This window comes from Patella vulgata, chromosome 1 (genome assembly GCF_932274485.2).
Source record: "Patella vulgata chromosome 1, xgPatVulg1.2, whole genome shotgun sequence".
Taxonomy (NCBI): domain Eukaryota; kingdom Metazoa; phylum Mollusca; class Gastropoda; family Patellidae; genus Patella; species Patella vulgata.
Window position 1 is genome coordinate 89103086 of NC_065879.2, and position 11661 is coordinate 89114746.

At 36.5% G+C, this 11661-nt stretch overlaps 1 long non-coding RNA gene across 1 annotated transcript; it reads left to right on the forward strand.

Annotated features, from left to right (window-relative positions):
* The first annotated feature begins 3118 nt into the window (after nt 1-3118).
* On the forward strand, nt 3119-10025 carry LOC126816581 (uncharacterized). Its single transcript, XR_007678460.2, has 4 exons — nt 3119-3537; nt 4036-4372; nt 7433-7600; nt 9063-10025. It is a non-coding gene; the product is annotated as an uncharacterized LOC126816581 (long non-coding RNA).
* Nucleotides 10026-11661: the final 1636 nt, after the last annotated feature.

The following is an 11661-nucleotide window of genomic DNA, read 5'->3' on the forward strand; positions in this document are numbered from 1 at the left end:
GAGGAAACCGGAGGACCCGGAGAAAACCCACGGGGTTGGAAGGCGACCCTACTCATTGTCACGTACAACCGGGAAATCGAAACCCCTCCAGTTGACTCAATGACAGACCGTATGATACAGCGCGCTTGCTAACCATTCGGCCATCAAATCCCCCAAAATGAAAAAGAATATGCCAGCCAGGCTTAAAAATATATAATGTAAGATTTAGATAAAGGACTGACTGGTTTTGCTATTAAAAGTTCATAACTGAAATGAAATAAAATGGGGTTTAACGTCTTACTGTTCTGCTCCTAACCTGGGCTAATGAAGACGGGCATACGCCTTACAGTGTGCTATGGCCTACTCTTATATCGATTTCCAACTGCCAAGGGATCTTTTACGTGCATTCCAATGTATACACGGGACCTCGGTTTTTCGTCTCATCCGAAGGACTATACAGCTGTCATTTTCAGGCCCTCAGTTCTGCAACACTGACAAGGAGGAACCACGTCGGAAAATCCAGATGAACTTTCTCGGCCAATGCAGGGGATCGAACACCAAAAGTTCATAACTAGATAATGCAAAATGAATATATTGAACATTTCATTTAAATTACTTTTTTCAGAGCCAAGTTAGCACTGTCTGTAGTTTTTACAAAATGTGTGCATTGAGTGTTTATTATCGGAACCAGGTTACCGGTATATTCCAGGCTTAGCCTCGCTTCGCCATTTTAAAATTAAATCATTAAATAGCCGAACTGTTCTAATCTAGTTAAAATTTCGAGTATCCGGTGGCATCGAGAGTTGATAATGTTCTTGTCTAATTAATAATTTATATAACATTTAAGGTCTAAAGAAAGACCTGCAATGGGCAAATTTAGCTCTTGAAAAATGTATCTTGAATAATGTATCTTGACTTATGTATCTTGAATAAGGTATCTTGAATAATGTATCTTGAATAAGGTATCTTGAATAATGTATCAATCTTTAACGGCACCAACAGGCAGATGCATTCGCACCTATGTTTCTTCTTTTTCGTGTACAGCGATCTTCCAAACTACCAGTGACTGATCTGGCCAGGGTCTTCATTCTGCAACACTGACAAGAATGAAACCACGCTGGAAAATACAGAGGAACTTATTCGGCCATCATTGAAAAATGTCCTGGCTATTGAGCTAACGACTTACACAACTGTCTTGTTTGTGTTTTGAGAGAGAGAGAGAGAGAGAGAGAGAGAGAGAGAGAGATTAACGTCCACTCGACACAAACTAGGTCATTTCGGGACTAACATATAGTTTAATTTTATTTCAATAATTCGCGTGCGCGTAGGGCTCTTTAGCAGTGGGAGGAAACCGGTTGTGTTTTTGAACTGGTTATATATAGGTAATGGAATAAAATGAAATGAAATGGGGTTTTATTGTCCTACTGGGCTAATGAAGACGGGCACACGCTATACAGTATGTTATGAATGATGTTATGAAATGAAATGGGTTTAACGTCCTACTATTCTGCTCCGACTGGGCTAAAGAAGACGTGTATACGCCATACAGTGGGCTATGGGTGACAGTTTCCCCGGACAGTGACAATACGGCCTATTCTTATATCGATTTCCAAGTCAAGGGTTCTTCTCCGAACGACTATTCGTTGTCGCTTGCCAGGCCCTTCGTCCTACACCTCTGACAAGAGCGGGGGGGGGGGGGCACGCCGGATATTACCGATAAACGTTCTCGGCCACCGTACAATGTCCTTACACAAAACTAGTTTATTGATGAGCGGACGTTAAGACACAGAAACTTTAATGACGTGGAGGCAGCACGACGCCATATTGGTTAACCCAAAAACAGTTTTTGTCCCCCGCCTTTCGAAGAAAGCAGGGGACTATTAAAATGGGTTCGTCCGTCCGTCTGTCTGTCTTTCACACTTTTGGGACACAATAACCCTCTTTTTAATTGAGCTAGAATGTTCAAACTTGGTGTGGGTGTTTATTAGGTCAATGCCTTGATGGAGTTCCAAGATTAGCATTTTCTGCTTAGGTTAAGCAGAGATAAGCAATTTGATTGGTTGATGCTTTGGGACACAATAACTTAGTTCTATTTAAGCGAGAGTGGTGAAACTTGGTGTATAGTTTTATTACATCAATACCTTGACTAAGTTCGACAATGAGCATTTTCTGCTCAGGGTAAGCAGAGCGATAAGTAATTGCATTGGCCGAGACTCTGGAACACAATAACTCTCTTTCTAATTGAGCTAGAATGTTCAAACTTGGTATAGGTGTTTATTAGGTCAATGCCTTGATGGAGTTCGTAGATGAGCATTTTCTGCGTAGGGTAAGCAGAGACAAGCAATTCGATTGGTTGATGCTTTGGGACACGATAACTTTAGTTCTAATTAAGTGAGAGTGATGAAACTTGGTGTATAGTTTCATTACATGAATACCTTGACTAAGTTCGATCATGAGCATTTTTTGCTGAGGGTAAGCAGAGTGATAAGCAATTTGATTGGTCGAGACTATGGAACACAATAACCCTCCTTCTAATTGAGGTAGAATGTTCAAACTTGGCGTGGGTGTCTATTAGGTGAATGTTTAAACTTGGTGTAGATGTTCATTAGGTGAATGTCTTGACTGAGTTCAATAATTAACATTTCGAGCTGAAGCTAAGCAGAGCTAATCGATTTCATTTGTCGATGGTTTGGGACAAGATAATCTTGATTCTATCTGATAGAGAGTGATGAAACTTAGTGAAAAAAATAAATGTGCGATTAATTAATATGTGTCATCTATTTATTTTGCAATGTCGGCGGGGGACATCAGCCTCACTGTTGGCTTGTTTTTTTTTCAATCTGACGTTATGGTGGTCTGCTCCAGGTAAACGTCAAACCACATTTATCTTTAGCTTGTAAAACCTCTAGCAGACGACGCTTTTATTTATGTGAGACCTGCGTGCATTACTTCATATCCTTGTGTAATGTCGTTTGTTGACGGCTGTGTGAGTATAAATCAATACCCACACACACACGCTGTGACTAGTATTGCATATATCACTGTTCCGCTCAACTGCATTATGATAACTGTACTAAACTTAGCGACATGCGTCATAATACCTACTATACGAAACTAAGGAAGATATTATATTGAAGCTCGCCATTACAGATGAGTCAAAGGTCAAGGACGTCTTTACCGTTTATTTTGATTATTACAAAGGCAGGTGAATCTGCTGTCTGACGACTTGTACAAGTCTTGATGTCGTACTCGTTAGACTAATCCGTTGTAGCTGTGATGCGTTGAGACTTCTCCTACGACTGGGGTATTTCTTTGCTTCAGACGGGCATATTTCTCTCTCAAAAGTTACTCTTTAAATGGAAACTACAAACAGGAAGTTTTTATCATTAATCACGTGTTATTGTAATATGAAGTAAGATTTCTACACATGTATTACATGTTTGAATTACATCTCCATCATCAAACTTTAAACATTAGTTACCCTTGAAATGGAAACTACAAACAGGAGGTTATTATCATTAATCAAATGTTATTGTATAGTGTAATATGAGGTATGAGGTAAGATTTCTACACATGTATTACATGTTTGAATTACATCTCCATCATCAAACTTTAACTCTAGTTGCTGATATATAAAACATTAACCAGTAATAACGATGATTGTTCATACGAATATAAGGGAGAAAATCAAAGTGAATGAAAGAGATATCGAAAGACACGGGATGGGAGAGAGAGGGGAGAGAGAGAGAGGGGGGGGGGCGCTAGTCAACACGTGGTGGGTATGCTTTGTTCTCTATAACAGTCAGCCAGATTTTCTTGGTGAAATAATGGTTATAATTGTAATTATACTAAAAACACGCCAGTCGACTCAATGACAGACCTTATGATACAACGTGACTGCGTTAACCCCCCCCCCCACACACACACACACACACACACACAAAAATAATGTTGTGACAGTCAATTATAATATTTCACTTTGTTCTAGCTACAAGCTACATCTGATAAAATGTATGACAGTCAATTAACTGTAGTTTTTTTTAAATTTTATTCTAGCTATGCGTGTTAAAAGAGTTTCGAACTGCCCTTAAAGCATTTGGTATGGAGAATCTAGAAAAGGGTCCAATGACTGGTAAGGACAGGGTTCGTATGAAGATATGCAAACCACGTCTTATAGCGGGTATCGGTTCCCCACAAACTCTACTCGACCATTTAGACAGTCATGATGTATTTCTACGTGAAGAGAAACAAATGATTGACATGGAGAGGCTACCAAGTGATAAAGTTAGAAAGATGATCGACATATTGATAGATAATTGTCGTGGTGGGTTTTCAGCATTTGTTGAGTGTTTACGAGAAACCCGCCATTATAGCTTGGCTGATATGTTAGAAAGTAAGTTAGTATTTGTTCATCTGTGCTTGAAAGGCACCCGTAAGGCCAGAATGTGTATACAAAAGCTGCGAACCCTAAACTGTGCTGCATTAGGTGCCATATTCCGTACCTTAGGACCATAAAAAATGAACTGTATGCCATTTTAATAGTAGATGATTATAACATGTATTAATAGACATAGATATATCATTATTACACACATTAATAGATCTAGCAATGATATATATTTATTACATGTATTAAAGATACATTATATAAGATTTAGATAAAGAGCTAGCCATTCTTGCTATAATAATCTTTTAGAGGCATTTAGTAACTGATAGAGCAATACACAAAAACACATACTTATGGAAAAACAGCTACTTATTTATTTGGTCGACGTTTCCAAGAGTATTCTCTCAACGTTATCAAGCTGATTATAAATTATAGATATTAGTCTTTGAAGGTTTGGCAAGACGTGTGCAAAAAAAAATAATAACAACCATCAAAACTAAGTCTCGCTCCTCCATTTTTAGCTTAAATCAAAATATGACTGAGCTGTTCTAATCTATTTAATATCGGAGAAATCCGATGCCATCGAGAGTTGATTATGGCCTGGATAAGTTAATTAATGGCTAATTAATAATTTATATAACATTTCGGGCCTAAAGAAAGACCTGCAATAGACAGATTTAGCTCTTGCATAATGTATGTTTAATTTAATTAAAGACCAATATTATTTATATTGAAAACACGAATAATTATAATGTAATGTAAATACATCATCATACAGGCTTAGGCTAAGGAACTCACTTCCGGAAACATCCATACTGCCACTCCCCCAACTTCATGCATTACGGTTCTGTTTAATTACATGATCTTACAGGGTTAGACCCGGGGACCCACTTCCGGATACATCCATACTGCAACTGTTTAATTAAGTGGGATTAACGCCATATTGCACTTCTCCTACTGAGCTAATGAAGATCGACATACGCCTTGTAGTGTGCTGTGAGGAAAATTTGTCCTGACACCGGCGCTACGGCCTACTCATATTTCGAATTCCGACTGTCAAGGGTCCTTTTACGTTCACACCAATTACATATCAGGGGCCTGTTTCACGAAATTTTAACTAAGATAAAATCCAAATTTTATTAATTTGATTGGATAATATTAGATTGATTTTAGTGCTTAGCCAATCAAAAATTGAAGTATCTACTAAAATTTAAATTTTATCTTTAGTTAAAATTTCGTGAAACAGGACCCTGGCCCCGAGTTCACAAAGCATTCTCAGACTTAAGTTAAGAATTTACTCAACTTTCAATCAACTTCTATCAGAAATGTTTTTGATCCAGAAACACAAAACTTTGAACATAGTTTATTATTTATGTATTTGATACATTAAAAAACAAAAGTTTTTATAAAGCGCTATATTTTAGATAAAATAAGGCAAACAATTTTGTGTAAATTCTTAACTTAAGCCTGGGAATGCTTTGTGAACTCGGGGTGAGATATCATTAATTAACATATCTTAAAACTTTAGAGTAGTCAACAAGTTACAGGAAACTACGGTCTGATTAACATTACATATTACAACAGGTATATCCAGGCTAAGTACATCAAATCTAATGTCATCACATGTATCTGGCACGTGCTTGATAAAAGTTATATCTGAATGAACAGACAGGTAAATATACTAATGTCCAAAAGAAAGTATACACTAAGGTTGCAGCGATACCCCGGGGATGCCGCATTATCGCGATTATTTTTTTTCAAGTGATATCGTATCGGCCAAAGTTGAATAATCGCAATCCCCGGTATTTTAGGATTTTTTTGGGCGGAGGTCGGTGCAATAAATCCAAAGTTCATTTTCACCGGTGCGGGGGCCGGATCGAATTCGAAATAATAGTTTAATTACTACTTGTAAAATTATACAATAAAAATCGGTGAGAGAAAGTTCCCGAAACACATTTTGTAAACAAAGCCGCACGCGACATCGGTGTACCGTAGCAACGGTGCGGCGAATCCCCGGTTAACAAGACTGAAAATATTATGTTTATTTCAATGTTAAGTTAGTACTGTACGTCTGGTTGTTTAACCCGCCAAAACAAAGCAACCAAGTAACTCGACTTAGTCATCCAGCCGCTTTTTTCAAGTTATGAATCCGCACTCAGGTTCATCGATATGATTTTTTAAAACATACTTTGGGTGGTTTTTAATATTTTAGAAGTAATTAGAACATATATTTAAAACCATACGACTAAACTTTAATTAATGAGATATTTACAAACTAATAAATTTGTATATTTTTTATTGTTGAAAAACATACACTAACACAGCGGTTATACCATATTCAAGACTGGTCAATCGAGTCGGTGGTTTTTCCATTTCTCGTCTTTTACTCGGTCACAGTGCGTCGGCTGCTACAGAATAGAATTTAAACTGTAATTAATGATTAAAATGTCGAACGTCCAAAAAACACCTACCGATGCTATTAGACAATAGGCCTACAACAAGTGACTGCTTATAATGATCTTGATCAAGTTGATGTCGTTGATTTGTCGGCAAAGGCAAACACATCGTCTGTTGTGTGGAATTATTTTCATTTGGGATAAAGCCAAACGATGTTGGTGGTGAGAAAAATATCATGATAAAGAGAATTATCGTGATAAAATTGATAATCGTAGACTTTTATTTATCGCGATAATTCCAAAAGCAGTTATCATGATTAATGGCGATATCAGAATTTGATATCGTTGCAACCTTAGTATACACTGTGCATTTTGTGCTGCATCAACCAAAGTCGTTTTTCCATAGTATACGGTATTTGAGTAGAATGTCAATTTGTTTCACATTTTTATTTTGCTTAGAAATGTTGAGTTTGGACAGAAGAGACACACTTAGTAATGCTTTATCAAATGTTATTAAACTAAACAAAACTTAGTCATACTTTTAGTGTGTGTACTTTCTTTTGGGCATCAGTATATATCAGAGATAGTTTTGCCTCCTATATATCTAGTACTAGTACCGATTAGTTTTGTTTTCATTATAATTCCAATGACGTCTGTCTTTATTTTGAAGACTGTTTAGAGCGCCAAACCTCTGTACAGATACCAAATGATAGAACCAATTTACAAGCAGGCATAGATGAACCTATACAGAGACCAAATGATAGCACTTATCTAAAAACTTACCCAGATCAACCATTAGCTGCAGCCCCTCCACCTGCAACAGTCCGTCTTGTAAAAGGTAAGAAGGAACATGACTTTCAATAATGCATGAATGAATGAAATGTTGTTTAATGACACGTCAGCTCCAACTGGGCTGTATTTGTGCTGTTTCTCGACACAAACTAGAAAACAAAAATCACAATATCATTTATATATCAGTAAATATCTTTCATGTTTTAAATATATATCACAAACTTTATGTTTATATATTTAAAACATGAAAGAGAAAATCAGATATATACAATTGAAATTTTCGATAAAAATGTGTCTCTTTATAAAGTCTAGCGCTTTACAATATAGACTCGATTGGGCAAACGACTGATGTAGTGATTGGCAACGATAGACTTTTAATAAAATACCCATTTAAAACCTATCCTTAATATACCTGCTAGTGAAGGTTTCTACGAGTCCCCTATATAGTACTTAAATATATCCATTTCAGGTTTTCAGTAATAGATTGACAGCTTTCTTTGAACATAACAGCCGATGCTGTTGTCCATAAGTCACCTATATACTACTTATATATCCATTTCAGATTTTCAATAATAAATGGACAGTTTTCTTTGAAAACATCAGCTGATAAAGTTATGCACCAGTGTTGTTTAGAAATAATATTTCATTTATAATTTGTCAAACTAATGTTGTTTTATTAATCAGAAGTAACACCTGGACTGCGATTATTGCAGAAAGAGCGTTTTAAATACTGGGTATGTTCCAGCGAGATAAATTTAGGCCCACGCCCCCAAGAACTTATCACACATCCACATTTGATGCATATTCCATTTGAGTTGGTTTGAACTCATGGTGAAACTTCCGATGCCAAAAGGAGGACAACCAACGACACCTGTCGGAACAACAGGGAGTAGGCGACCATACTCTTTACTATGTCATGTGTTTCCCTTTAACAAAAACGTAGGGGCAATAAACGTTTGCATGTCGGTTTTCGGATTTGGAGATATCTAACTTGAATTAATTGTAACATATTGTATTGTATTAATTGTATTATTAAACTTGCATTATGCAAGAGCAAAATCTGCTTATTACAAGTTTTTCTTTAGGCCTGAAATGTTATCTAAATTATCAATTAGACATTAATTAACTTATCCAGGCCATAATAAACTCTCGATGTCAAGGCTAGGCTTCGATGTTGGCTGGATTAGATTCCTATATGCCGCTAACGGCCAGTGATAATTAAATCAATAAAAGTGGATAATCGAGACTATGCTGTTTATGTTAATGATTTTAGTAATGATGACCGAGACTATGCAAAAATTTCACCCGCTTCTTTCTCGGCTCATAGTGAATCAATTTGACTGAAATTTTCAGCAAATTACCTTTACACTATCTAGTTTTTAACTATTATAGCGAGAACTGCCATCTCTTTATCTTATCTCCCATAATGTATCTTTAATTAATTAATTAATTAATTAATTAATTAATTATGTATTAATAATAAATTATTATTATTATTATTGTTCCAGATTTTTATCCTAAAGAATGTGGTCGTATGCCAGAGCACGAATATCAAAAGATCCAGAGTAATTTTCACTTTTTGTTAAAAAATTTAAATCCGGGTCCTCTGTGTATAAAACTTTTTGAAATGGGTGTGTTTGATGAAGATGACAAGGATAAAATAGAGCGAGCACAGGGTCGTACAGAGAAGTGTGATAAGCTACTGATGATTCTGCTCGAATGTGGCATAAACGCTTTTAGCAAGTTCTTAACTGCCCTATCTGATACGGGGCATGGGCAAGCGAGGGCAGTACTAGAACTAACAGATATACGAGTAACACAAGTGTAGTAGAACGCTGCTACATTCTGCATACTATCTGCTACGGGGCATGAACGAGAGAGGACATTATTAGAACTAACAGAAATACGTGCAACAAAAGTGTCGTAGCATGCATCAGCAGTATCAGTCTACATTCTTCACACTACATGTATCTGCTACGGGGCATGAACAAGAGAGGACTTTATTAGAACTAACAGAAATATGTGCAACACAAGCGTCATAGCAAGCATGAGCAGCATTAGTCTACATTCTGCACACAGAGAACTAAGTACTCTACTTTGAGAATAAATCTCTGCCCTAAATGACCGCCATATCCAACAATTAGTATACTGTTTTAGGTCCTACTCCGGTTCACATCTGTTATACACAAAAAGACTAATTAAACCTTTTCAATTTCATTCAATGAAAGCAGAATATATACTTATCAAACTTCTCGAAATATATTTAGTGTTTTCGACTAAAATCTTCAAATTTAGGACTTAAATTGTCGTTCAACTAGCTTAGTCTCTATTCTTATGGGGAGGTAATTGTAGAGGGTAGGGAGTTATCCATCTACGGGTTGGGGAGTTATCGGATTAAAATTTTAACAGTCGAAATGCGATGAATTTAAATATGTAACACCAGATGAAATAAATTATATTCATTTCAACTACGTCATGTTCGCTGCCATTTTTATTATTATTATTACAGCATATTTGTCATGAAAAATACAAGATTATGGACATGTTAACAGTTGCATACAGAATCAGTTAAAATCTTGTTTAAATAAATATTTTAAGTTGTTTTGTAAAAGAATATAGAAACGTGCAACATCTTAAACTAAATGGTAAATTATTCCATAAAACAGGTGCTTGAAAACTGCACGAGACTAGTTGAACAGTTTTAGGGTTTAAAAGTTGTTTATCTGATGTATGTAATGTTCGACCAGGTGTATAAAGTTCTAAAAGACCTGGGGTAACACAGGGGCTAAATTATTGACAGTAAGTAATAAATAATAAAACCAATTCGATATTTAACGAAAATGTCAACATATACACTGGACCTCGCTTACCATCCGAACGACTACATAATGCTCATCGTGGACCAACTTCTAGACTTCGGCTACCATCTGAACGACTACATAATGCTCATCCTGGACCACCATCTGAACGACTACATAAAGTTCATCCTGGACCAACATGTAGACCTCGGTTACCATTTGATAGTTCAGCTCTGAACGTAGGTCTCATTACACTTGCCTTGTACGTTTAGGAACTGCCCTATTGAATCCATGTCGAAAAAGTTTCGGCCCCTAGTCAATTTTACTGGGCAACTGTTTACTGCTAAACGATCGCCTGTCAGTCCCTGTGAACGCATGGATAATGTAAAGGAAAATAAGACTTTGCCTACCTCGCTAGAGTCAGTATGTGCGACACAACATGCTGTTAAAAATACGTCCCCTTCTGCCAAAGGCTTGGCAGAAACCATTAATAACTAAATATATGGTAACGTACAAATTTACGTAACTCGGTCATATATGACGAAACGAATTTTAGGTAAGCGGGGGGGGGGGACAAATTGGAATCTTTGAAAAGTTGAGAATCTTCAGTCATTTATTGCTTTGCCTAAACAAATTACAATCGAATGTTTTCAAAAATTCCAATTTTGTTTCACATATACAGATATAAATATACATAAAACGTACAACATTTATTTACCATTGTTCTTCTTAGCGTTTAACGTCCGATTCCGCCAAAGGTTATATCGCAGACAAGTCTAATTTTTTTTTTATTATCTTAGCGAACGCGCAGGGGTCTTTTAGCCGCAAGCTAGAGGTCGAAGCGCGGCACTCTAGAGCGCTAGCCCCCCCCCCCCTCCTCATTATTTGACATTCCGATCATCTAAATATTTACAGCAACAAAGAACGAAATGTGTCACAATCATCTGATAAAAATATTGAATTGGAATTCAAACACTCTGCTTCGAGTCTAGACCAATTAATACGTCAACAAAAAACGCTAAGCAAAAGGGGAACAAATTCCCGCTGTCAAAACTATTTTTAAATATATATTTAAATCCGTTATCTGTGTGTATCGAAGCCATGAATATTTACCGAACCCAAACAGAAAATAGCAATTCAAACATTCTTCTGCTAAAAAGACCATGGAAACGCGGAGGAAGAAAATGGGAGAGGGGGAGAGAATTGTTATAATATTTCGACGCACTGGAAATTCATGGTGGTCTGCATCCTATATGTAAACAAGTAATTATCTCCCTTGTATGTAAACACCTAATTATATCCCGAGTAT